General features: G+C 36.7%; 1 protein-coding gene across 34 annotated transcripts in view; it reads left to right on the top strand.

The window, feature by feature from the left end:
• Positions 1-27313, top strand: part of ZBTB20 (zinc finger and BTB domain containing 20) — a 457627-nt gene that overhangs the window by 196866 nt on the left and 233448 nt on the right. For 5 of the 34 annotated variants that reach the window (XR_014688578.1, XM_084506519.1, XM_084506522.1 and 2 more), the window contains one exon: positions 24183-24246. The exons of the other annotated variants lie outside the window; for them this stretch is intronic. The gene's annotated coding sequence lies outside the window, so the exon portion shown is untranslated. The remainder of the gene's footprint in view (positions 1-24182; positions 24247-27313) is intronic. 34 annotated transcript variants of the gene reach the window in all.

Below are 27313 nucleotides of genomic sequence, written 5' to 3'. Positions count from 1 at the left end.
TTTTTTTTTTTTTTTTTTAACCTTTATGATCAATGCTGAGCATTGAGCTGGTGCTTTCATAGATATATCCACAAGGATTCCCTACTCTTTTTCCTACGTAGTGATAGCTAATCTAGATCCTATTGTATGAATGTGAGGTCATTTTTTCTATGAATATTGCTATCATTAACCATTTAACCATTAACCATTGTTATAATGGTTAAAATTTGGTTTTCTCTTAATTGTCTAGTATCTCCATTTTACCAAGTCTTTTTTTCACAACATTTCAGTTTTAGCTTTTGTTGTGGTATATTTTTTTGGTAAGAAGTGCAAATTTTGTTGCATCACTAGTCTTCTTTCCCTAGTCATTTATGAAAATGTTGAACAGTGTAAGTCTTGCTGCAAATTCTTACGGGACTCTGGTAGTAATCATCTTCCACTGTAAAAGCCAAATGTTTATTCCTCCCATTTACTGTGTGTCTTTGAGACAGTTATTAATCTGAGAGGCTTTTTTCTCTTATGTCATGATAACTTACTTTCTTTTAGAGTCTTTGGTGAGGCTTTTCAATTTTACTATTTCTTTTAGCAACTAGTACTACTTGAATCTCTTCCACATACGCCTATTCACTTCTCCTGGGAACTCTGCAAATTTGCAAAACAAGACTTCCTTCTACAAAAAACTCATGTTGTATCTTCTCTGTTTTATCTGCCCAAGTATTTTTATTATTTTTCTACCAGTCTCTATGTCGTTGATTATAGACTGATCTACATTGGTCTTTCTAAAGTCCTTTTTCCGTTTTTGATATTGCCAGCAAGTCACTTTCTATTATTTTGTTGTACACTAATTTTCTTTTGTTGCACTGATTATGTGCAAGAGTTATTAGTAAAGTTCTTTCATGTCTGATTTTCTTTAGAACTGTTAGATTAGAACCATTTTTTTTTTCCATTGCACATTTTCTCGGACTTTTATAAACTTCTCCATAGGGAACACAAGTACAATGAATTAATTTTGGATTTTTGTTCTGTCAACACTTTTTTCACCTCATCTGTTGGCCTTACAGATTCTGTGCAGAGTATTTGGAAAAGTTATTTATGGCTTTAGAAAGTTTTTCTTCAACATTTTCATGGGCCTACTTTATTCTACATACTAAAAATATATATATATATTCTGCGTTAAATATGGCTTTCTCTTTTTGGATGGTAACTTTTTACTTCTAGTAAAGAAGCTCATAAAAAAAAAATCCTGTTAGAGATTTTCTTTTTTCACAGGAGATTATATATTTGTTTTGTGAATTCAGAGTAATGACTAGATATACGTTACTGTAGGACAACTTTAAAAGTTCCTGCATCCAGCGAGATATCAAGCTTCTCTCCTGGAGAATTTTGCCACCTTGCAAAGGATTTTCATCTAAAGTGGCAATCGAATTATGACAGTTTACAATCTAGCATATTCAGGTAAATCAGAATGGCTTCTGGATTTCTTTAGTACCGCAGGCTGTAATTTTCTGTGCCTGCCAGACAAACTGCTGAGATGTTTCTCAAGATGATTGAGGCAGACAACTGGGGGTCAAGATTATTACAGCTACTCTAAGGTAAGGCTTTCCTTCTACTTGTAAGAGACTTGAGTCTCTGATAACGTATCTTCTAACAGTAACATCTTAAAGCATTTTACTTTTAACTTTTTTTTTTCAATTTCCTTTCTACTAGTTTCCTTATTCTAAATATGAGTTTTTCAAAAACTTTTTTCCCCTGAAATTGCATATTGCTGTAGTAGATTTTGCTGTTATTTTTCAGTCCTATAGATAACTGATTTTACATGCATTATAATCATAAATACAGGATGATTCTTTAATACGAACATTTTAAAGTAGGTTTAGTGTTCTTTTTAGCACTAAATTGCACTTGCTTCTTTTTTCATAGGTTTTCTAACTAACTGCTGCTTCTCAAATCTTTTTTACAATTCATAGGCATTGTCAGCATTTTGGGAAGATGTTGCATAATATGATTCTAACACCTATCCCTTTCTATGTATGTAAGCCTGGAATTGAAAAAAACGTAGTACTTCTTAATTTTAATTTATTCATTTTATTTATATATGCTTTCTTTAATTCCCAGCACCCATCTCTCACCTGTGCATTTTACTCAGTCATTATTATGAAGCGCAACGCACAATGTCTTCTGTAGCAGCTCAAGTTGTGTCATATATAAGTCTTTGAAAAATAGGCATTGCACTTCTCTTATCTCAGTCTTTAGACAGTTAGTTTTGTACTGCAATGCTTACATATTTGACCTGGCTGTCTGTTTAGATGCTCTGCTTAAAGCGTATTTAGTCTATTGAGGCAGTTCTTTGCTATTCAGTACCTGAGTTTTGCCAACTTGTGGTCCATTTTGCTATAGTTGGAACCATTTCTTTTTTGTAGGATTTTGTAGGATCTAAAGGAATCTTAAGCTACATTTGTCTTCCCGTGAATGGGACCAGCTGGGGAGGGGGAAGAAAAAAAAGAAGAAGAAAAAAAAAGAGTGAGTTTAATGTAATATCTGACTTGCTGGCATCCTATTCAGACAGTCACTCACTCACTCAACCTGATATACAGCTGGGATCAGAAATTGTCAGATTGTGCTCAAGAAGTAGTTTTACTTTTGTTCTACATATTGGCTGACACACTTCCCTGTCTTTTGGCTTGTCAAGGGTGCTGCCTCCCACAATCTTGGGGATGCCTCTACCCCAGAGGATGAACAAGACCTGGAAGCTCTCCCAGTAATACATTGTAAAAAATGTTTTAAATGGTTTTCAGAGTACATCAGAATCGCAATTATCTGAAGAACATGGAAAGAACACTGAATAGAACTCGATAATCGCGTTTATGAGTAACCAAAATGCCCTGCATGCCCATGGATCTGTGGAAATAATTAGTAATAGAAGCAATTTACCATTTAATTAATAAATGACAAGGGGCAAAACCTTGTCTGGGTTCACTGAATTTGGATAATTGAGGCTCCACTGTATTTTAGAATCTGAAATATTAACTATTATTCTGTGTGCTTGAGATAATAATCATTTAAAAAATGTGCACATACCAGGATCTAAGTCTTGTTGTACTATTTCTACAAAACAAGGAAGAATTTCATAATGCCCTACATGCATTTGCTCTGCAAGAAAAGTTCATTGTTTTTTGTTTGTTTTTATTTGCCCTTTTTTTTTTTTTTTTTTGAAGTGTCCAGAATCTGTGTCCCTTTATATATAGGTTTGTCAATTTTGTATCTGTAACTACATTCAGATGCCAGTAAGGGATTTCACAGGGCAGTGAATAACCCCTCATCAAGAAAAGGAAGAACCAGTGCAGCAGAACATCTTGAAGCTGGTTCTTATCTCAGCAGTCCACAAAGCAATTTGAGATCGATGGAGATAACTTAAATTCTGTAATGAAATAAGAAAGAGATAAGAATTGGGCCCTGTTACAAATAGCCATTCAAAATATGCTGTAGCAAGTGAAAGGATGGGATTGAAGATAGGGGTTCCTGGGTCACAGTACATTCTAATGGTCTTAAATGCTGTAAAGCACTGCTTTGGTACATCTTCAAATATAAGTAATTGAAAAAAGAGTTCCAGACTTCTGCCTTCCTCTGCTTTGCCTGTGTCTCTTGCCATTTTGCATGTTTAACACCTTCCTCTGAGTCATTGAAGCAGGATGGCAGAAGAACAAGAATTGAGCTCCTAACAGGCAGTGGCCTTAGAATCACTCTCATGCTGTCAAAATGCAATGTTCTTTCCTTTTCTTCTCTCCTTCATGGTATTTGCTGCGATCTGTATTTTCCTCCCTCAAATCTTGTCCATTCTGGCATTGACTGGACGGATGCTACACAAGAGAACAGGTGTGGTCAAAAACAAGACCCAGCATTTAAATGTGAAAGTAGAGAGAATGGGATGAGTCTAGTCTTCTTCACTTGGGCTAACTATTGCTAGAAAACTGTTGCTGGAAACATTGTTTTGTACCCAGGAGACATACCTTAAATCGATTTAATTTGTGCCATCCTTTTCAAATATATCACAATTATCCGAGGACAGGTAGACTTTGCAGTAGCTTAATTCAAGCCCCACCTGGATGTTTGATTCACAATGAATTGGAGGAACGCACAATTCAAACGTGCTGTGAAGTTCTAGCTGTCAGCATTCTGTCTATTGCTTCTGGAGAGGTAAAAATAAAACCGGTCATTTCATTCAAGTTTTGATTGTGCTTGCGTCAAAAGTGTCACAGACTTTGCTGTGTACAGAAGTCTCTGCTCAAGGAATCCGTTACCGGAAAGCAGGGAGGGTTGTGTCAGAAATGATGAGTTGGCACCATTCATGGTGGTAAGGGAAGCTTGATTATGCAATGAGCCACATCCTGCCCTCCTAACTCCGTGAGTAGCTCTATTGAAGTCAATGGTAATTACATCTATTTAAATCAGTGGAACTACTTGCATCAATAAGATAAGTAGGATTTGGCCCAAAGGTTGGTTAATATCAATGTTTTTAATCTCTCGTTTTCATAAATGCTATATTCATTCAGCAATATAAAGTGAGGTGAATAAAGAACATTCTGTGCTTTGAATAGTTTGGCATCATACACAGATAGGGCATGTGATTAATACCATATTGTTGGCTTTGTTCTTTGCTTTTCAGTTGTGGCTGGCAATGTCCTTTTCATAATTGCTGATATCCCCCTGAGCCTATATAATCACTCTCTCCAGCTTTTCTACGATGCCCTTAGATTTTTCCTGCACTAAGTGTAATAAGTTTATGTATTCACTTATCCCCATAATGTGTTTCTGATGTACTACTCTGACGTGGTCAGAACTGACGTGGTACAATGTATTCACCTGACAAAGTTTCCAACCCAGACAACTTACCCGTATATTCATGTGCATAACCATCACACTGCAGAGTCATGCTCTGTGGTTGTGCCTCTGGGAAAATCTGTGGAACTGCAGCACAGCGGTTCAGTCAGTGGTGTTAGATAGGAAATGTTGCTTGGATTTGAGAGAGTAGACTTGTTACCTCAAAATAATAGAATTAGGGGCTAAATAATAAAAATGGAGAATTTCTGTTCTCATTGTAGACTTAGAAACATAGATGCCTTGTTGGAGCATGACAATCCTCATATTTTCTACTGAAAACAGCCAATAAAAGATGCTATTATTAAAGCAGAATTATGATTCATGTAGAAACGTGACCCAGCAATCAAGTCACTGAAGTTACATTCTGTTTTTGGAGTTGGTAAAATTAAATAGTTAAAGGTATGAGCCTCATTCTTTATGTATATATATTTTTTTTTCAGTAAGTAATATCTAGTGTATTTCTTTTCCTCCAGTGAGTTTCCTGACAGCATTTAACTTCTTGGATGGCCGTTTGTTGTCACTAGGAAACTCCTTTTGTAAAGCAGACTGTAAGGACTGGTAGCTGTCTGTGCTATTTAGTGTGCATCAATGAAGTGAAAGCCTTTCCACAATCAGAAAAGATTCATTAATGTGCCATGAAATTCTGCACTGCCTTCTCACAAGAGATTTCCGTTTTGTTAAACTCTCACTGATGTGACACTCAGGACCAGAGTCTGCTTTCAAATAAATGTGAGGTCATTTGACTGGCATTAAAGGATTTTTACTGATGTAACAGCAGAATGCATAATTTATGACTACACATAAAGTGAGAAATACCACCAATATTATAATTGTTACATAGGTAAACTTGCTTGCATTCATAGTAGTAATCCATTTATTGATTTATTAGCATTAATTCCCCTAAGAAAATTCAGAAAATCTCCCTACATATATGCCCCAGAGCGTTCTTTGGAAGACACTGTGAAATTTCCTGGAAGTCATTAAAAATCTAAAGCCATGCAGCTCCCTACTTATACTGTAGGCAGTGTTGGTCCATATGTCACTATGGTGCAATTTGCTCAGTTTTCCTGGATGTTTGAGATACCTACTGGTAATACACAGAAAGGGGAGATAAGATTTGGATCAGCAGCTGAGGAACATGAAGGATTCGTCCCTGTGAAACCAGTAAACTATTACTCAAGTCTTTGTGCAATGAAGTATTGTACATGTTTACAGGTGCTGTAAATACTAGCCTTCTTGCAAGTTGCATCTTGAATTGTTTATCCAGCTACGCGTATATTGATGACACACTTTAAAGGAGTTCATGAAAGCTGATATATGATCGATCAATATTCTAAGAATATTTTTGATATGCGTAGTACATATTATACACTTTGTTGGCATATCACAGATGAATCTATAGGTTATTATAAACACCACCTAGTTTGTTCCACGTGGTCCTTTATAAAACTTAATAAGCCATTTATTGAGCCCTTTATTGATCATCTTCTAAACCTTCAAAAGTATTCGTAGTAAAAGTATGATCACCTGGCCATGTAAGGAATTTAAAGGTTCTGAGTTGAGAATAGAAGATGGACAGGCCAAATGCAAATTCTTCTTAACATGGAATTGGACAGTAATGATGAAAACTCTTTTTAAATTACACTGCTGTCCAAGCGTTTCTTCTAATCAATTGTTGTAGAGCATATTTTTTAGCAATCACATCTGAAAAGATTCTCACTCGTAGATACTTACAGAAATCTCAAGAAGGCAAATTAATTTTAATTCTGAGCAGCTGAAAATTCAGTAGCACTGTGCTCTAGTAAAAGCTTGGAAAGATTGATATGCCTGAGAATACTGCCTTTTAAAATTAGCATCTTGTAGACTGGTGGAAAGCCAAAGGATTCTGATTCTGTTGTTATATTTATCCATTATCGATTTTCCTCATATTTCTGAGGAGTTCAGAATATGGCCCCCATATTTCTGAGGAGATCAGAGTTTGTGAGTGAAAGACAAAACTGGTGTTTGCTGTTTTCCTGTTCATAGCTTTGTCATGTATGACTGGTTTTAATTCTTAAGAACATAGGTAGCTACATAGACATCCAATTGGGCCTGTCCAAAATGAGGTTTTCTAGGAGAGGCTTCTATTTTCTAGGCTTCGAAGCCTGAATGAAATTATTATTGTTTTATCTCTTTCTGTGCTGAAATTGTTGTGACTGTTTCGAGTTCCTATTTGTACCAAAGGGAAATAATGGAAAGATGTTTAGGAATTATATAATTATTTTATATCTGCTTGTAAATAAACATACTTGTGGGAATTTAAGGTAGGCAAGAGGAGCTTCATATTAGTATTATTGATGTAAATCAGTTGGGTAGTATCTGTTCATTCACATGTTGGAATTTCAGAAGAGTCTGTTAGCCTAGAAAAATAAATCTAGTTGAATGGGTGCAGAAAATCATTACTTCTATCCCTGACTTATTTACATCAGATGGATAGAAGAGTTGTTAGGCTTTGTTGAAATGCAGAATGAAGATTTGATTTCAGCAATGTAAAGCAAGGTGACGTGTCAAGATAGGCAGAACTGATGTGTATAGATTGTGGTGACCTGAGTATCAGTCTGCAGCAGCTATCATAAACAAAGTACACGATAAAGGATGTGACTTTTGCTGCTCACAATGGTGTTCAGTATGCTTTTATGCATACTCAATCTTCTACCTGTTAAGCTTACAGGACCTACAGGCAAGTTTTATATTTCTGGACAGGACTAAGTCAAATAAAGCTATGCACAAGGAAATATTTCAATACATTTTAAAATAACTTAGTATCTGAAAAGAAAATTTCATAGAATCATTGAGGTCAGAAGGGATCAATGTAGATTATCTACTCTAATTCTTCTGTTCAATGCAGCATCACCTAAAGCACGTTGACCAGCATTGTGTCCTGTTAAATTTTGAATAGCGCCAAGGATGGAGACTCCCCAGTCTCTCTGAGCAACCATCCAGTGTTTGACCACCCTCACAGTCAAAACTTTTTTCTTATGTTTAAGGGGTATTTTCTGCATTTTTGTTTGTGCTTATTTTCTGTTGTTCTTTCACTGGATAGCTTGGAGAAGGGCTTGGCTGTCTTCTTTACTTCCCCGTATCAGGTATTTTCTACACATCGATAAGGTTCCACTTGAGTCTTCAACATAACTCCTAAGGATAATTACCCACAAAAGCCCTATTCGGTATCTTTTCAGTGCTTACTGCAGAAAGGAAGATACCTTTCTTTCATTGTGAAATGAGGCAAGTGATTTGTAATGTTTCTCCAAGAAAGCTGGGATGATCAGTTAAAGTCAATAGAGATAGGATTAAGATAGTTTCCTAAAGTTTTTGCCAGCATTTTATTTGTTGATGCAAATCATTATTTTGGGCAAGATGATCTACAGACCTAAACAACTGGTTTCTACTGGCTTCCAAAGAGAAATAAGGCTGCTTTTTTTTTTTTCTGTATTCAAAGAACCACAGATGATTTGAGGACAATAAAGAACTAGAACATCCTGAAAAGATACATCAAGCTCAGTGCTAAAGCCCTGGAGCATTGCCATTTGGGAAGGTCTTTTATAATATTTTGAAATTCATTTGCTGATATCTCAGTTTCAAGAGTTTATTTTGTTCTTCAGTCATCTATAGTACTTGGGAATGCTTCAAAAAAAAAAAAAAAAAAACAACACACACCTCTATGCATGCATTGTGCTAAGCTAGGCATTCCTGCAGCCTTCAAACTTTAGTACAGATTTGTTGTTTCTTTTACTGAATTTTCTAAGTTAGAATTCTATCCTTCTGTTATGGGTTAAATAGTTGAGATAGTGCTGTAATGGCATATTTCAGGAAGATGCTGCCTACTGTCTTTCCAAATTTTAATTGCTGTTGGCAAAATAGGAGAGCTTCTTTTGTGTAGAGAGACGATAATAGGACCAAACTGTACTTGTATATATACAACTTAAGTTTTTGTTTGTTAGAAACCACTATTGATCAGTTGTTGCTGATGAGATTTCAGTCTTTTCTAAGAAGAACTGCTAAACAGACTTGGTTGGTTTACAATGTGCATGTCATTCTTCGAGTTTGTCCTACTATACTTGACAAAATATTTTCTTTTTATAATTTTTCATTACGGCTTGCCTGTTGAGAAATTGAACAATTATTTTCTTTCTTTTCATCTTTAAGTAAGCATTGTTGATTCTAAAATTTTGATTGTACTTGTTAGTCTGTGGCCTGTATATTTTACTTGCTTTAAGTCCAATATATCTGGGGCAGTTTCAGATTTGTTGAGATTAATTAGGAATTGGGTGTTTACCACTTCGGCTTAGGTGGTCTCATCAACTAAGGCCTAGTATGTGCATAGATTTTATACTAATATAATTGATCTGATTAAAAGGATTGATGTTTTTACTGAAGCAATTATACTAGATCAACTTAATGCATGGATATAGTTATACTAATACAAGATTGAGTTATATACCTTTTCGACTGCATCAGCATGAAATTACGTGACTAGTTTGTTGTGGCAAGGATAGGCCTTAAGTTTTTAAATTTTAATTTATTTGGAAGTAGAGGTTTCCTTTATCTAGTTTGAATTTTAACATACCATTAAATCTTCTCCAAGAAATAATACAGTATGTTTAAGATCATAGATACCAATTAGGAAATCTAATGGAAGGATTCCTAAGGAGCGATAGATGTATGTCAGATATTAAGATATATTGGCAGACAATGTGCCAAGAATTGAGAGGTATTTATGTATTAACATAGCTGTTCTCCTTCAAGCAATAGAAGATGTATTAGACATTTGTCCCAGCCTATATTTTTTTAGTACATTGTATACAGAGAAAGGTAGATGCATTTCTTGAACTCTGGTAATATTCACTCTCTTTGTCAAAAGAAGGAGGGAGTTTGCATTAAACAGATCCCTTTTATGTTCTACCTACAGAATTTCAAAGAATGCTGAACAAATGAGGTAGGAGTTTGTACTTTTGTGCATCAAAGAAATGCTTAAATAGTTTCTTATATGTATAAAGGTACAATGTAAGGCACAGTTTCTCAAAGAGAAACTATATTCTGTAATCAATCTGTTGCCACCTCAATAATTAAATAATACTTTTCAATTTGGAGATGCTCTTAAACACGCTAAAACTGTAAAATATCCTGCTGAGAAAAAAATGAATGGACTGTTTGCTAAATGGTCACTGCTAAGAATAGCATAAATGTAGGCTCATTACAGTTATCACAGGATTGTTATTTTTAGCCGTATGGTAGTATTTTCATAATAGATCCTACCAGATTGGTGGTGGTCAGATAATACAGAAGTTAACTAAAAATCCTTTCTCTTCTTTTTCAAATTAGCATTCTATTTCTAGATAGATAAACTTTTCGAGTACTGTCGATGTCATGTCACTACATATATTGTGCTCTTCAGTTAAAAAAAAACCTAGCAAGTTAAGAGGAAAGAATGATATTTTGTAAATTTTAAAATGGTTAAGTTAGTCATCAGTGGGTAAGGAATAACTTTAACAGTGAGGAAAGTTTGAACTGAGTTTTGTTCAATAGCTGCAGTTGATTTTAATGATCAAGAAATTGGTGTATTAAGACCAAACAGAAATTAAGTGAAGATATGTAGAAAATTTGGTCTACACAGAAAATAGATACATACTATATTTAAACTCCTTCTTGTCTGTAGATTATCTAAAAACCTTTTCAAATGGACCATCGAATACCTGTTAAACATTAAATTACTACAGGACCAGTTTCCAGATATTATCAAGTGGATGAAAGAATAATTATCCAGCATTCTTTGATTTAGGAAGTAGAATTTCTGTTTTAATTAGCCAACACAATCTTGACATAAAACGTTTTTTTAAGGGTGTTTTTTTTCTTCCTGATACTGAGTTGCAGGATTTTAGAACTTTGTGTTTTTAAATATACCCTTTTTTTTTTTTTATCTACAACGTATATTGTCAATACACTTACTGTGTGGATTTCTGTGTAGACTTTCTTAGACTTGAATACAGTTTTTTACACCTGTAAAAAGAGAAGATATGTTGTGTGGTCAATTTTGAAATTTTTGATCTTATGGGTAAGGTTGCCTTTTTCAACTGTCCTTCATACCCAGTAGGTTCTCTTTATGTTTGTGTCTTATCTCTGTAGTCTATATATCCAATAGGTTTTGGCTCAGGGTTTCCTTCTCCCTTCAGAGAGCCCAGAGGTAACATACTGAATCGACAGTTCATTTTCACTGTCTTACGAGGAACTGGAAACCCAAAATACAGCTTCTCCAGTGAGAGAAACAGATGTCCCTGGTGACTGTGTTGCTTGGCTTTGTTGTTATCTTGTACAACCTCCTCCTCCAACACACCTGTGAGATGATAGGATGGGAACAAATAAAGTACTGAATTAAGACGTGAAGATCATCCAGTGGACACGTGCTATAATCTGTTTCCATAACTAGCCTAATGCAGGCTTTATCACGTTACAACATCACAGAGACCTTAGTATCAGAGACTAAAGTTCAGTCAACTCCTTTTGCAGCTCTAATAGACTTAGCAGAAGCCTAGCTAGCAGGAAAATGGTTGAGATGGACCTAGCTCCGACCACAGTGACGGGACAGACCAACTGGAACCCTGCCTAGTGACGTGGGGAAGCGTGGCATGCTGGTTTCTGCTAACAAGAAGGTGAATACCCCCGTTTATCCTCTGGTAATTTGGGAAAACGCTGTTTATTCTTAAGGCCCAGGGAAGCGCACTACTAATGTTTGGACTTAAAACTGCCAGATTGACCTGGATCTGGAGTCACACCTTGTTCTTTCCCTCTACGGATTGTCTCCTGAACTGGTACAGGGTGACTCAACTCTGGCCTCTTTAATGAATAGCCTGAGGGAAACTGCTAGTGGTACCAACGGGGAATCAGGCTGCAGACAGGCTGGCAGTGATTTCACAGCTGTGCCAAGCGAGCTTACACAGAAAAACTCTAGGCAAAATAACAGTCAAAATTGTTACTGCTTGCAAAGCTACGGCAACAGACTAACGTAAAGGAACCCAATTATATACAGTCCTCTTTAGAAGGCAGCCTACTGAATAATAAACCTTCCTACAGCCAGCGAGGCATATTCATTTAATTGTTTATGATTTTCTTTGTGTATGTGTCTTCATTTTATGTTGTGTATGCTGCATATGTTTATATTTATACAAATCTTACTGTTGAACAGAAGCCTACTGTAAGTATGCATATTTTTGGGTATACCCGTATGTGTGTTTATGTATGCCTGTATATTTGTGTGCACGCACGCGTGTGTGTGTATATATATGTCTGTGTGTATGAGAAACAGATGCACTGTAGGCAGATAAAGCAGATAAATATAGATTCAAATAGAAGCATAAGCCTATAAATATAGGCACTATATAGAGTGAAAGCAAGCAGATCAGCACAGTTTTATTATTACTTTCATTCTGTATGATGAACGAGTAGCTGACATTGAAATGACTGGGGAGATGACACTGTTGGCTTTCAGCAAACGTAGTAAAAAGGTAAGGGAACTTTTATTTCCAATATGAGTAGCAATTAGGACAGAAGATTTACCATCTTTAATTATTTGCTTAATGCAAGCTATTGTATAGTTTCTTCCAGAATTGAAGACAGAATAAAAACAGCATAACATTTCTAATTTTACCTTAAAATAAGTAAATAAAATAAAAATCCTGACCCACAGTCTGAGAAAGCGCAACCTCTAGTTTCTATTTTTACAGTAAGCCTCACACACGGTGTTTGTCAACTTTCTGCTGCTGCTGTACCCAGACAAACTTCTGTGGCAGAATATTGGGAAAAACATTTAAGTTCACAGCAAAATTAACTTAAATAGTTTGTGTGTGTATGTATGTATCTTAGCCTTCTGTCTGCAAATTTCTGATGCCAGTTTTTCGCAGTCAGCTTTCTCTCTGTTGCAGCAATTTCACTTTGGCTAATCCATAGCTGTAATATAGGTAGTTAGAGTCAAGAAGGTCTTAATCCCATTAGAAATGAAGAAAACCACTGTAGCTGTTCTGGGTGATATGGAAAGCCATTATTGTTGTTATTATTATTATTATTATTATTATTATTATTATATAGCATTTTGTTGAGGGTGATCAGATAAATTAGCAGCAGAGAGTTTGGCATTCTGTTTTCAGCTCTGCCACTTGCTTAGCTTGGGATCTTACACAAATTGTGTGCTTATTTTCCCATTTGTAAGTGGAATGGATAATAATTATGTCACAGGGTTGGGTAACTGAATAATACCTTATTTTGTTAAAAGGTCTCAGTTTCATTGGAACTACTCATGGAACAAGGTGCTTAATATGAGTGCATCTTTTTTTACAAGGTGCTCTGACAGTCTTGGAGAAAAAATAAGATATAATGGTACAAAAGACAGTTGCTGCTGCTCTGTAGTGTGTTACAAATTATTCACTGATTTTTAATTTATTTACTTGTTTTCAAAATATGTCATTAGCTGATGAGTATTGTCACGTTTCTGTATTCTGAACAACTCTCTGCAAAGCAGGAGAGAGGTAAATGCCACTATGTATGCACACTCAGACCAACAATACTCAATAAGACAAAACATAACCAAAGACAGAAAATTAAAATGTCAAGTGGTGGAAGCCTTGCTGTCATATTCAGCTCATGTAACTCTCACTTTCTTATACTATCTAGTCTGAGCTAATTTCCTCAATGGATAAAGAAAGAAAGGCAGCTTAGAGCATCTTAGTGCATTCTGAACTTGTTGCACAGTTTGCTGCAAGCTATTTCTTATTCAGCTTTCTTATTTTGCTGCCTGAAAATAAGCTCTTCCAGGTATATTTTAACATTTAGATATCCAGGTTAGACCCCAATTTCCAGTCATCTAGGTGCTTTAAAAAAAAAAAAAAAAAAAAGATCTTGGAGTCATGTGAAGTACCCTATGAAGTATGAAGTCATATGAAGTACCCTGTTCCAGCAGCTTTCATGTGCTGTGGGGTACTGCCTTGCGCTCTGCAGTTTGAAGGCTCCTCAAACTTCTGACCTACCTTTTGTCTACACATCCCTGAGTTATTCAGGCCCCTGTAGGATCAAACCTGTATAGTATAGGGGTGATATTTGAGAGGAATGAGGTGAATGAATGTGATGAATTACAGTACTTCAAAGATTAACAAACATTATCATCTATCCTGCAAACTCCTTTGGGTCTCTTGTAGTCTCTTCATATTCTGCTACCTATTATAACATCCAGAAGAGCTTCAAAATAGGATTTCGAATTTAGGGACCAGAACAAAATTTAAGGTTTGTTCGACAGAGCCCCCAGCTACTGTATGGTCTTTTCAAAATCTCATAGGGAATATCTGGTAGGGAAGTTATGCTATCCCTGAAAGCATTCACAATGATTTCTGATTTTTGTCTTCTGTATCCCTTCTCCTTTCTCTCCTTAATTTTGTTACATTAATAATTCCTCGCCAGATTAAATTATAACAGTAGATTACATTTGCAGTAGGGAAAATACATTTAAATATATAGATAAATATTTGCACATGATCTCAGTCCTTGTATGTACCGATTTTAGTCTGGATTGGGTCATTGTAGCTGAGTTACAGAGTCTTGAAAAATGAGGTTTATTATGGAAACACTGACATAATCTCACTTCTTTTGGTTTTGGCAGACATGGCAATAATATCCAGAGACCATTTTTCTGCCTCTAAGTTCTTTGCTAGTCTCCTTGGCCTTTGCTTTCCGAGTCTTTGCCAATTTTACTGCCATTCATTTCAACTAAAACTGTCTCGGAAATATGTTGGTCTGCAGGAACCATTAGGAAATACACCATTACACGTTTAGTTGGCTGGTTGGGAGGTGGGGAAAATTTAGTAACTTTTGCTGTGTCATGGTAATTTCCAAAATGGTGGAGTCCTAAAGGTTCGTGTGAAACAGCAGCCTATAGGAAAAAAAATCAAAGTAAATTGCCAAGAAAAGCATATTTGTTGCGAGTTTCTTTCATTGCAAGGAAAATCATGTTGCAAGAGGTCTGCAAAAGGTTTATTGATTCTTTAATTAGCAAGACGAGTTGGCAAGCATCTCTAATGTATTTATTTTTTGTCTCTATCGTTTTAATATTTTTTTATTATTCATTTTGCCATTAAAAGCCCATGACAACCTAGCACCATGCTTATCTCCTCCTACAGTCATTAAAAAGACAGAAACCGTACTGAGAAACATTAAGTTTTCATGCAAAATCATGAAATTCTGGAGTAATAACTTGTTTATAAGCTTAGTCTCTCCCTTATGATACAGTCTTTACTGAGAAGTCACGTTGTTTTTCAGCAAATACAGAGCTATGGAATCTTTGATACATGTAAATGGCATCTGCAATTAATGTGTTTCTCTTATCAACAAGCAGACAAAAAAAAAAATAATCCCAAGCTCCAAACAACTCCCTTGTATAGTGACAGATAAACCTACTTTGAAGGTATGTTTTGTTGTAGGGAGAATGTGTATCAGAAGTTAAAAACTGTTACGTACCCCAATGCAAAAACAAGACAGTTTGTTAGCACTAACAAAATTTATGTTTTGATTTTCTGACCTAAGTATGTGTATATGATGCCCTTTGTAAAATATTTAGTAGGATTTCATAACTGTGTGGACTTTTTAGAACTATAATGTTTTCATCCTAGTAAAAAACTTATTCTTGAAACTTGAAACTAGCCAGTAGTGGCTTTATAAGCTTTGAGTCCATTCATATTTTCAATTTTTAATGCTTTATACTATAGATAGTTTAATCTCTTTTCTTCACATTTCTTTTAAGTCTCTGGATGTTCTTCTTTTCACATTCCCTACATGCAAAACAGATGAACTTTTGTTTATTCAAGATCTCATGGAATTGCATATGAGGTAAACATTAAGAATAGAAAATTTGCACAGCAGTTTCCAACATTTTTGAGTGACTGAAGGCAAGATGATTTTAATGGAAACTTTTGTCAGCTTGATAGCCCCTGAAGTACAATGTACATGAGAACTGAACTCCATAATTTCTGTCCCCATATTTTTATTGGATTGTGATCTCTGTCTGAGCCTGTTACGTGCCGTCCACTGCTGGATGCTTAAAATCTAGCATTCAGACTAGTGCTTAAATATATGTCTACTCTGGATGTTGGTTAAACAAGCATAGCACTGTTGGAACTGCTCTTATTGACATGAGAGCTTGCTTTGCCCTAGCTGACATTTCTTTATTTTCTCTGTGTATCTCTTTTATATAACATCCCATGAGATTAATATATTTTAAGCTTCTACACTGCATCCCTGATGAGGACATAAACAACTTATGAACTAACTTTAAGTGTGTATTAATTGATGCTGAAACTTTCCTCCTCACGTGCAGTCTATTCAGAAGAAAGAAGGTTAGGAAATAATTTTTTTTCTAAGTCTGTTCTGTAGATCAGTCTTCCTGAGATACTCATCATGTATAGCATCACTCAAAGTTTAATTATTAGGCATAATTTCTAATGTCACCTTGAGAGTCAGGGAGAGTTTGTGTCTCCTCTGTATCATTTCTTTCTCCCATTATTCTCCAGTATGTCTGAACACATTTTTTTGTTGGCCTGACCTGTTGCTAAAGAGTGCTAAATTGAGATTGCACACCCAGGTCCCTCTTTATGAACATCTTACTCTTTTCCTTTAAGGATCAGTTTCATTTTAAGACAAATCAGACTAGTTAGGCCACACATGACTTTGTGTGTAAAACATTTCTGGGGTTATTTCAATGCAATTTCAGTTTTGTGCAAATAAAATGAATAAGCATGTGTGAGACGGAGAATTACTATTTTCCTTTTCTCTCTAACCTAAAATCCCAACAGAGATTCTGAATGCATGCCAGCTGGTAGTATCATAGTTAATGTTAGTAGATGTGGATCTGCAGGAAAAAATAAAAATCAACAAACCACTCAGAAACATTGTATATATGTGGAATTTCCTTAAAACAGGATCTACCTTTTTTATAATGTCATTTTTTATTTTGTTTTGTTTGCTTGACCTGTAAACAAAAGCATGTTGTCTATTATACAGAGCTTGAAGAAAGCAACATGGGGGATACGTGTCTTCTGGCAAAGATGATAATGCAAAGGAAGCTTTAAGGGCATTGATAGCTGCGGGTTTGGGCTTTTTGATTTTGGTTGTTTGTTTTCTTGTAATCAGCATGCTCTTTTTTTTCTGCCACTAGGCTAGATGTCTGCTGTGGCATTTAGTAAACCTGCTATTTTCGTCTTTCAATCTTTAAGTGTGCTTTAGAAACTGTATTAACAACCTCTACAATCACATCGACATTATTAGCAAAATCCCCAGCCTAATATGAATAAGTGGCATCTAGCAGGCCACTGTCATGCCAACCTGGCAGTGTTTCCTTGCTTTGTAGGACCTAAAGGTAAGTGGAAGCAGGCAGAACTTGGAAACCCTTGTCTTATCTTGGAGGCAAAGGATTCAGGGCATTCACCTGTGGGAACGAGAGAATTTCACCTTCTTGACTGGATATGGCTCTCATTATAGAGCTAGGGGTGTGCTGCCGTCTAAATTGAGGGCTCCAGGCACGTGCTTGCTCAGTGATGAGTGAGCAAAATAGGTTGTGTTCCCTGTTTCCATTCATCTCAAAAGATGCAGGGCTTTAGATGACATACTGTGTCAAGGATCTACAAGCCTGCAGATCCTGAATGAATAAGTCAAAAGTTGATGTAGAATAGTAATTAAAGAAGGTTTTTCTTAGCGATAATCCTCATGTCTGAATATGAGCTTCCTGTGCATCATCACAGTGAGCACAAGAAGTGCCACAATGGCGTAAGTATATATTGTTCTGTAGTTTCTCATGAGATTTGGGCAGTGTGTGTGGGAGGGAAACCCTGCTTTTGTCTGGAGGGGTTAGTGGCTGTTGTTGAGCATCTGTGCTGCCAGAGACCTGGTGAAGGGCACCAAAATGATGAGGCTGGGAAAAGCCTGTTTGGTTCATAAAGGCATATTTCTGTTCCCAGATGTTTCGGTCCTCTCTTTCCATGGCTCTTCTCCTCACCCGTCCTTAAATCCCCATCTTGTCCCTCTGTCTTTCTTCGTGTGCGTCTCTCCCTCAGAGCTCTGAATTCATTATATGGAGTAGTGTAAATCAATAGTAAATGCTAGCCGCCCACTCGGTGCTCAGTTACGCAATATCACATACCGTGTACACAGAGACAAAAAGGGAAAAAAAGCACACACAGGCTTTACATTCAAAAGCTCTTGCATAATTTTGCTTTTCTACAGCCAAGAGGGGAAAAAAAAAAAAAAAAAAAAAAAAAGGAAATAACAGATGGGGAGACTTGCAGTTTTTTTCCCTTTTCTCAGACTGTACTGAGGGGAGTTAGTTTAACATCCATGGTCATTTCAAGTGCCCTGTGCTGCAGATAAGCAAGCCGTCCTTGCTTATGCTTTAAAATAAGACTTTCTTCCATCTCCCATGATGTGGTGCACTTCCCAGGTAATACGAGAAAAACTATTACAACATGTTTAAGACAGAATTGGTTATTTGTTTAGGTTTAATAGGAAAAAGGAGAAGAAAAACCTCCCTTGAACTGCTCGATGCATGTTACAAAGCGAAAGAGGGACATGGAGTACGGGAGGCTGGATTGAATTTTCTTGTGCCTTTTAATATCTTTTTTCCTTTCTGAAAAGCAAAATACCTCTCACTGCAATATTTATGTAAAAAGCCAGTTATGTAACTCTCGTCTGCCTTTCACTTCTGCTACCTCTCCGGACTGTATAGCTCCACTGTTTTTCCTCACGACAGATCGCATTAAGACCTGCAAATCCCGATGAAAGGAAAGAGCGACTGGGTGCCGGCAGCACAGGCTTTAATTTCTAGCCTTTTTAAGGGCTTCAGACTGGAAGACAATGGATCTATTTAAGATCTTTTTTTGGCTGCTGGAATTCCTATTGAGTGTTTTCCTGTCACAGTGTGCTCTGGAACATCCATGACTTCTGCACAGTGCTGTGCTCTCCCTCCTCTCTTTATTTTTTTATATTTTTTCTCCCCCCTCCAAACTTCAGATGTACAGAATGAAAGTGTCAGGTCATTCTCCACGTTAACAGCAGCAAGTGCAGAAGCTGAGTAAAATTTTATGCTGCACTTAACTTTATTTATTCACTTTTTATTCACATTTAGGTGATTGATATCCATAGAAATCCAGAAATTCTGTTGATTAGGATTGGTTGGGATATTTTAAATTGATTTCTGTCAAATGCAAGTGAAAAATATGTAACCCTGCTAAAAGAATCAAAGATGAAGGGTTTGGGCAGGGGAGGGCAAATAAAAGGGGGAAGAAAACGGTCAGTAGTATGAAAATTTCATGCTTTTTGATCACGTTTCAAGAGGAAAATATGCTTATACTTATTGCAACCAATTTATTCATAGTTGTATCCTCTGAGGATCTGACCTGTTTGTGGTTGTGAGCATTGTGTCGGGGTTTGTTTTCTTTTGCCCTTTACAAATAGTTCTTGTCTGTGTGCACATTCTTGGGCAGATTCTTCCCTAGTGTAATGCTGCTAATTTTGTTGATATTACGTCAGGGGTGCATAAGGTCAATTAAAAAGTTATAGGGCTTGACTCTTGGTTATTTTAAAGTGTTGTCCTGGCAATGTAAAGCAGTCATAAAGTGAGCACAAGCATAAATTTTGCCCACTTCAGGAATAAAAGGAAATAGTTGACATCTTTTGACAATGATCCCTGAGACAATCAAGAAAAGCTTTTTGAAAACAGGAAGTGGAATATTTTAAGCTATATAAGTATCTTATATAAGTACACTTTGTTATGAGTTGATTATATAAGCTGTATTTCACAAAATCGCTGGGCAGTACGTAGATCTTCAGAAGGATACTAGAACACCTGGATTCCTTCCCTGATTCTGAATCCAATTCTTGCTTTAGCTCTGGGCAACCAGATCTTCTGCCTCTATTTCTGTCTTGGTACAGAATCTCTTAGGGATTATCACAGGTACTTGGTTTATTGTGCCCTACAGAAATATTCTAAAGCTATTTCATTAATGCTTATAAAGTGGATTTAAATGTAAAGGCAGAAGGTAATGAGATAAGTCAAAGAGGTTAAAAGAAAAAAAAAAAAAACACTTCTGACTGCTATCGCCACAAAAACCAAATTGTAGGGACTAACTGTAAATAAATGTTAGCTGCAAATTAAAGATGACCCTGATCTTTAGAGGAAGAATTCTGGAAGGAATTCCCTATAGGAATAATACATCCTGGAAACCTATGTAGTTGTAAGGATGGAGCTGAATTGGTAGCATTTTATGACATGGTTGTATGAAGTGGAGGCAACTAACCTTCCTGAGCATGACAATCCCTAATCCTGGTGTCCTTAATTGCTGTCAACCCTTTGTAAAATACTTGGAAGGTGTGTATGAGATGAATATGATTCCGGTGTTTAACTTGATCAAAAGAGTGGTCATATGTCTTTGAAAGAAAAGTGTTTTCTGCCATTCTTCCCGGAGGTTTATTCTGGAAGTTTTTTGTCTGCACTGGAAGATTCTACAAAACCTGATAACTTCTAACAGTAGACAAGCAGAATTCACTCTTAAAATCATTTTCTTACTTTTCAATTACGGAAATTTCTGTTTGTATCACTAGGTTACCTCTGACTTCCCGAGTCTTGAGTACCCAGCTTTGATTTGTAAGCTTATGTAGGCTTGTAACAGGGCACTAACCTTCCTGAATGGTCCAACATGTTTAATTATTTTCTGAGTACTTACTAATTAAACAAGGTTAAAAACCTTGGAAATGCATGTAGCTAAAATTCTAGTTATATCTGTGCAATCGAATGGCATCCAGAATGGTGGAGTTCTGTGTTTTCTGCAAAAAACACATTAGATGTAAAATCTAATTTTAGTTTATGAGGGTGATTTGATTTGACCAGACATTAGACATTCAACCTGTGAAGGAAAATACTGTCTTCCTAAATTCATAAACAGATCAGACAAAAATTTGAGCAGTTTCTGAAATGGGATGTTAATATTCAGTTTTAACAAACAAGACTTCATTTCACAACTTAAGAAAACTGTAGTATTTAAACAAAGCTGTTCGAGTCCTGCCACTATGCAGATCTCTGCCTTATTTTTCTTAAACTCAAGTTTGTTATTTTAGAGAAAAGGTTAAATATGAGCCCTAAGTGTTTAAAAAGAGCAACAACAATAAAAAGAAGCTCTATGATAATTTTTATTTTAAAATTTCATTATTTTTCTTTCCTGACACATGCTTGGGGTTGAGTATATTGGAAAAATAGTTAGCTAATATGATTTTGCTATATCTAGCAATGTGCTGAATTAGATACAACAGTATTTTTTCTTCTATCTATTAATATTTCTGCAAGGTTAACCCCCTCCTGTTCTTCAAAATATCTTTTCTTTTTGCAGCTCTGACACTTTGTTTAAAGTTTATGACAATTTTTGTGTCCTTCACTGTCAGTAACTCATTGCTCGTACCTTCAATAGCTTCACGGGTCTTTTTGACTTATTTTGACTCATATTATTTTGACTCACATCCCAAAGATATGATGCCAGAAGGAATATATGTAGAGTGGTTGTAACTAAAGTATCAAGTCTAGCTGCACTGCATGTTCTTGTACACCTCCTTTTAGAAACTGTTATCTTATACTTTCCCAGAAAACAAGGCCGAAGGTTCCTTCCTCCCATCACAAGAACCTACGTATCCTTGTCTTCGCTCTTAAATACGGTTTAGGCAAGTGAGCCATGGCACCTGCAGGGAAGGAATCACTGAAGTCTGGTGATGTGGAGAGGTTCTCAGCATGGGAACAGTGCTTTTGGCAGAGGTTATTTTGAGGAGCAGGCATCTGGATGTTCCTTGCTCCTTCTTCTGGACAGTTGCTAATATTTTCCTCTTGCCATGAAAGGAAGTGTGTGCTGTTTGGACTGAATGCCTGTATCCGTGTGAGTCCAGTGAGAGGATGGCCCGTGCAATGTGTCATACCCACTTTGGGGAAGGTGCATGTCCTCATTTGCTCGGGGGGTTCACCTCCTGGATGGATGGATGGATGGTTGGTTGGTTTCATCCCTGGCAGTTACTTTGAGCTGGTGCCTGAGGTGGGAAACACAACAAAGCTCTTTTCACCTAGCTGATTATGAGGCTTTAAAAGTACTCTTTAGGACATGACTTTTATACCTAAAGTAAAAGAGAGAAGGGAAATATAGACTTGATCTTCCCGACAGTCTGCTTCAGGGTAAAATCTTGTGAGAAAAGTAACTGTAAAAAATTCAGTTTCTGTGGAGACTCAGTTTGGGGTATTAACTTCATAATTTTGACTGAAGATGCTCCCGACTTGTTTGGCTGTTAGGACACATGCTGAAATTCAGCTCTTTAAAGCCGTTCTTGTAGAGACAAGATACAAGGAGAGCTTGTCAATGTGGGGAAAAGAGAGAGGATTGTTTGCTTCCAAGCTTTTGGTGTTTGATTTGTGATTGGTGGCAGCAGATTGGATGGACTCACTGCCTTGGCTGTGCTGCAAACAGGAGTATAACACACTTAGTTGATAATTTTTGCCATCAAACTAAATAATATTGCCTTTCATGGAAAGATTTTGTGGAAAGGTGTGAATAGAAAATGTTGTAGAAAACATCTGAAAGCATCTTCACCCATAACTTTCACTCCATGTATTTCCTAAACTTTTTCTGCTTAAGGGTTTTATTAAATATCCTGGTTGCTTTATGCTCCTGACATCACTTTAGAAAAAGATCACGAAGTTTCAATCTAGTCATCTGGGGTACATCTAAATCTACATTTTGGCTTAAAAGCGTCAGTGTCAGCTGAGGCTGGAAATGGTCTGTTCTGCTCTGAGAAAGGGAGGGGCAGACCCGTAATGGTTGTTCGGGCTGTTTCTGAGAATCAGCTGTTTTTTTCTTTATACTGCAAAGATTAAACAAAGAATGTTAAACATTTCCCAATTTAGCATTTATAATGGAAAGCGGCTGTAGGGCCACAGCTCGCTGCTGCAAGGGCAAGCATTCGGATTCGGAGTCGCTTTAAAAGGCTTTTATTTTCTTTGAAGACCTATCCTTTCCTCTTCCAGCCTGGCTGCAGTACTTTGCAGTCAGGTGGAGGCAGCTTTAAATTTTTTACTTTCATTTAAGTAGGAGCTAATTTACTTTTGGAAATGAAAGTTGAAGCGACTCAGCTATCTGCAAAGTGGAGGAGGAGGCAGTGGATTTCTTTAACTTTTCAAATGTCTCTGATTCTATTTCACACCAACAGGCAAGCAAAAATTACCTTCCTGAGCTCCTATTAGTAACAATATGTAGTATTAATGATCTAATGTCTTAGCTTCAGCTCTTCATCTCAGTTTCTAAAAAATATCTATCGGCTGTGTTCAGTCGTCTTTATAGTTGCACCCAGCTCAGGAGCTTTGAAGCTAAATGTTGTAGTTTAATTCCTGAGAGCAGCAGAACGACAGTTTTTGACCTACTGACAGCACAGCTTTTTCCATAGCATTTCACTAGTGATTGCATGGAGAACTTGGAGAACTGTGACTTTCTGTTCCTCATAGCAAGGAGAAAGAATTCTTAAGGGTGACTGTATATGACCAAAAAAAAAAAAAAAAAAAGAAAAAAAGAGTTTGTGGGCAGTTTTTTAACATCTCAGTGTTATATATGTTTTTCTTGTTTCAGCTGTTTGTCAGCCTTTCTTATTTTGTCTTACTTGAACAGGCAGCCTGTAATCGAAACAAATACGTAGCTCCAACTGTCTTAGTTGGAGATGAGGGGAATTTCAGCTTTATGCAAATATATGTTTTACTCTCTGCTGAAGTGAAATAAGTGTTAATAAAGTTAGTTTTTAACAGAGCAGCTAAGAATGTCCTTTTGCTTCTCGATTGGCTAGTTTTCAGAAATTCGGTAGTTCTCTGTCATCACATGTCGACAAGATCTAAACATCTTATATAATTAAAACATTTTCAGAAAAAAAAATATTTCTGGTTTCTTTTATAAATTGTAAGCACTGCAAAAATCAGATATCCATTTTCTGCCTTCTCTAGCCTGCCTGCAAGTAGATTTTGTCTAAACAAAAGAGCCTTGCACTCAGAGCTCACAAACATTTGTGTATTACTTAGGTATCTACATGAGTAATTTTATTTGCCTCTTAGAACAGCTTAAATATATTTGTAAATATTTGCCCAGCTTTTTGTTTCTTAAGGGAAGCTTTTCAAGAATTCCTTTTTATTTTTTTGAGCACGTCAAAGTTTGAGTTTAAAAAATATTTCAATCTTGTGATTGCATTTCTTACAGAATGTTGGAATTTTTGGACTGTGCATCTGTTTAGGCACATGGAGAAAGACAAGACTGAGATCATGTAAGTCATGAAACTGAGGGTGAATAATCCATACTTTGTTCTTTCACCATTTTTATAATTTATACCCAGATGCAAGTAATAAACCAAAAAGGAAATAAAGAAAATCTAGTTAGCATTTATTTTTAAAGTGATTAATGAAAAGCAAAGTTCAAATGAGGCCTCAAATCCTGGTGGTGCACAATGAGTTGATTTATTTTGTAAATAGACCATGGATAATTAACCATAAAACAAAACTTTTTTTTTCTTTTTTTTTTTTTGAAACTTGCATAATGACATTGGTTTCTTTTAGTTGCTGTGAGTTGCACAGAGGGATAACGACTTATTCACAACTGGTTGCAACTGGTTACAGCCAAGAAAGGAAAAATCCCAGAGCAGCTAGAGGAAAAAGGCTGTTAAAACCCTGCTACACTTGTAGTTTTACAGTAAGGCATTTGCTAATGGCTATAGTGGGCAAAGCTGCCCTTGCATGATAACAGAAAAAGAGTAGATACGTACATGCTCTGATGATGCTTGCCATGTTATCCTGTGCTTTGGCTTGAAACCTATTAGCAAAAGACAGCCCCTGCAGCTGGCCTTGTGGTTCACAATTTTGTATTCACTTCTAAATAACATTACTTTATGCTCTGTTATAAGCTTCTATGATGCCTGTATCTTGCTACTCTGGCAGTGGGGAAGAGTCCTCCAGATAGTCAAAATAGTCTGACTTGCTGCCAAATCCTCTTGTGAGCCAGACAGCGATGGTAGTTTTTCAGATATGTGATGTGACAAAACTGCCTGCCCAATGTCCCCCAAATTTGCTTCTTCGTATTCCACAGTCATCTGTGGAAGGGATTGCTTATGCCCAAGAAGGAGAAGGTCCAATTTGTTGTGTGAGCACATTCACTACTAATCAAAACTACCAGCTGGGGTTATAGCCCTGGAGAATGTAAATAAACTGGTGCATGAGATGTTCAGATGACAATATGGCAGCTTTTGTGTTGGTTTGTTTTAGTTGTCCATATTCGAGTTTAGTCATCTTGTGCCAGCTTATTAGAGTGAAGAGAGGCTTTATATAGGTAATGGTCAAGATGCAAGAGGTTGGATTTGCCACAGATACGTTGTCTATATGGACACTTTAGCCCGCTTTCACACACCACAATGTGCCTTAAAATTCTTTTGTCCGTGTATATAATAAGTCTTGCAGTTCACATGGAGCTGAAATCTGATCATGATGTGTTCATGTGAAAGTTGGTTTATAGGTGTAACTGGGCTGTTTCACAGAGAGACTCCTAAGGTATTTGCAAGAGGCCCTCCTCATTAACAATTATAGCCTGGATAGGCACAAGTAGTGAGTAAAATTACTTAAAACCAGCAGAGTTTTACATGTGTTGAATAATTTTATCACAAAAGTGTTATGGACTGATGCTTGTAAGAGTTCTGTGTCTTAAATTGATTTGGTAGGCATTAGTTTCTTCTATAAATAAGAGGTATTCATTGTCAGCAATGTACTGTAGAGACTGAAGAGAGGAGAAGCAGATCATTAATGTCAGACTGTCACCTGCTATCTCTGTGAGCTTCATGTAGATAACTGGGTATAAGGGTTGTGCATGGAATTTTTAGTCTAGATCCCAGATGCAAGGCAAGGCCTTAGATCAGCTCTTTAAACCCATAGCAGGATAACTGCTGAGTTCCCACTGCATTACTAACACTAGTAACTACAACACATGGGCTGCCACTTCGAATCTTTTTTTTTTTTTTTTAGGCCAAAGAGTCAAGTTAAAATAGCATTTAATTTGAGCAAGAGACTTCTGTTTGTGGGTGGGAGTTGTGCTGGGTGCAACATTAGCACATTACTTTTGAGTGGCATTGCAGTGAAGACAAGACCCCAAAAGTAAGTTTACACTTTTCGGCTTCTCTTTGGGTCCTATTGGAAAGGAAGCCAGTGAGGATCTACTGTGGTAGCACTAAGTGGATGTGCTTGTCCCATGGGGTCTCCCTTGAAAAATGCTGTTGTCAGACTTTTACTGGGGAAGTTGTGATGATGTATGGAATCTGCTACGTACTGTTTATAAGTTTGAACTTGATTTTATTGACTAACTGAATCCTTTTATCTTGTGACAATCTTTTTCTGTGCTCTACATCATGCCAAAGAGACAGGGGAGTGGTGTTGGCATATCTTTGTATGAATAGGTCTGTCATTAAATATTTGAAATAGAAACATCTGAAATAGATCTTGCCTGAGAAGAACAATGGGGTAACTAGAGAAAGCTGGTTTTCTCCAAATTCTCTTTTGGGGGCTGGAGTTTTAAGCAAACAGAAAAGGAAAAAAAAATAAAAACAAAAAAGGAAGAAAGAAAAAAAAGAACGAAGTGATCAGGTATCAGCACAGGGTCTTAAAAACACCAAAGCCTGAGAGGCGTGAAGGGAGACACAAAGGAAGCTGAGAGAGGAGAGGGGAGGTATTAAATTTAGCAGAGGGAGGTTTTTCTTCATTTTATTTTTATTTTTTCAGTAAGTTTAAGACCAGACAAGGGAGAGGAAAGCTGGTAGTAGAGAACCGACAGTCCCTCATTTGGAAAAGGCAATGTGTGTAGGAAAGGGGAATTTTTTCACATAATGTTGATCTAAGCATAAGGAACTTGTGCTGAGGATGCTGAGGCACAGAGGTGCTTTTTGATATTTTCAGTTTTCTCTATTTTCTAAATCGGTGTTTTTGTTTTGTGAAGGTGAAGAATAAGTGAGTCGGTCATCTTCCTCAGGCAGGGCAGCTAGGCTCTGAAATCTTACTGCTGGGAAGGGGTTACAGACAATCTTAGCTGAAGAAATATGCAGGGTGAAGGAGAGCGCATTCAATTCATTTCAGATTGTGGAAGCTGTCAGCCCGTGGGCCCAGTATGCAGAAGGCACATTCAATAGTCCGCTTGGTGTGCAGTGGGGAAAGCTCTGTTAGAGAAGTGACAGAGGTAATTGTAGTTCAGGCATTTGAACAAGCCTTTGTATTTCTCTCATATGGTAATGACCTGTTTGTAAAGATATGCAATCCAAACTCTTTTTATTTTGCCCCCCACTCTCTTCCCATACATTGCTC

The sequence above is a fragment of the Aythya ferina genome (assembly GCF_964211825.1).
Source record: "Aythya ferina genome assembly, chromosome: 1".
NCBI classification, from domain to species: domain Eukaryota; kingdom Metazoa; phylum Chordata; class Aves; order Anseriformes; family Anatidae; genus Aythya; species Aythya ferina.
Note: the sequence above shows the minus strand (reverse complement) of the source record. Positions and strands in the feature narration are given on the sequence as shown.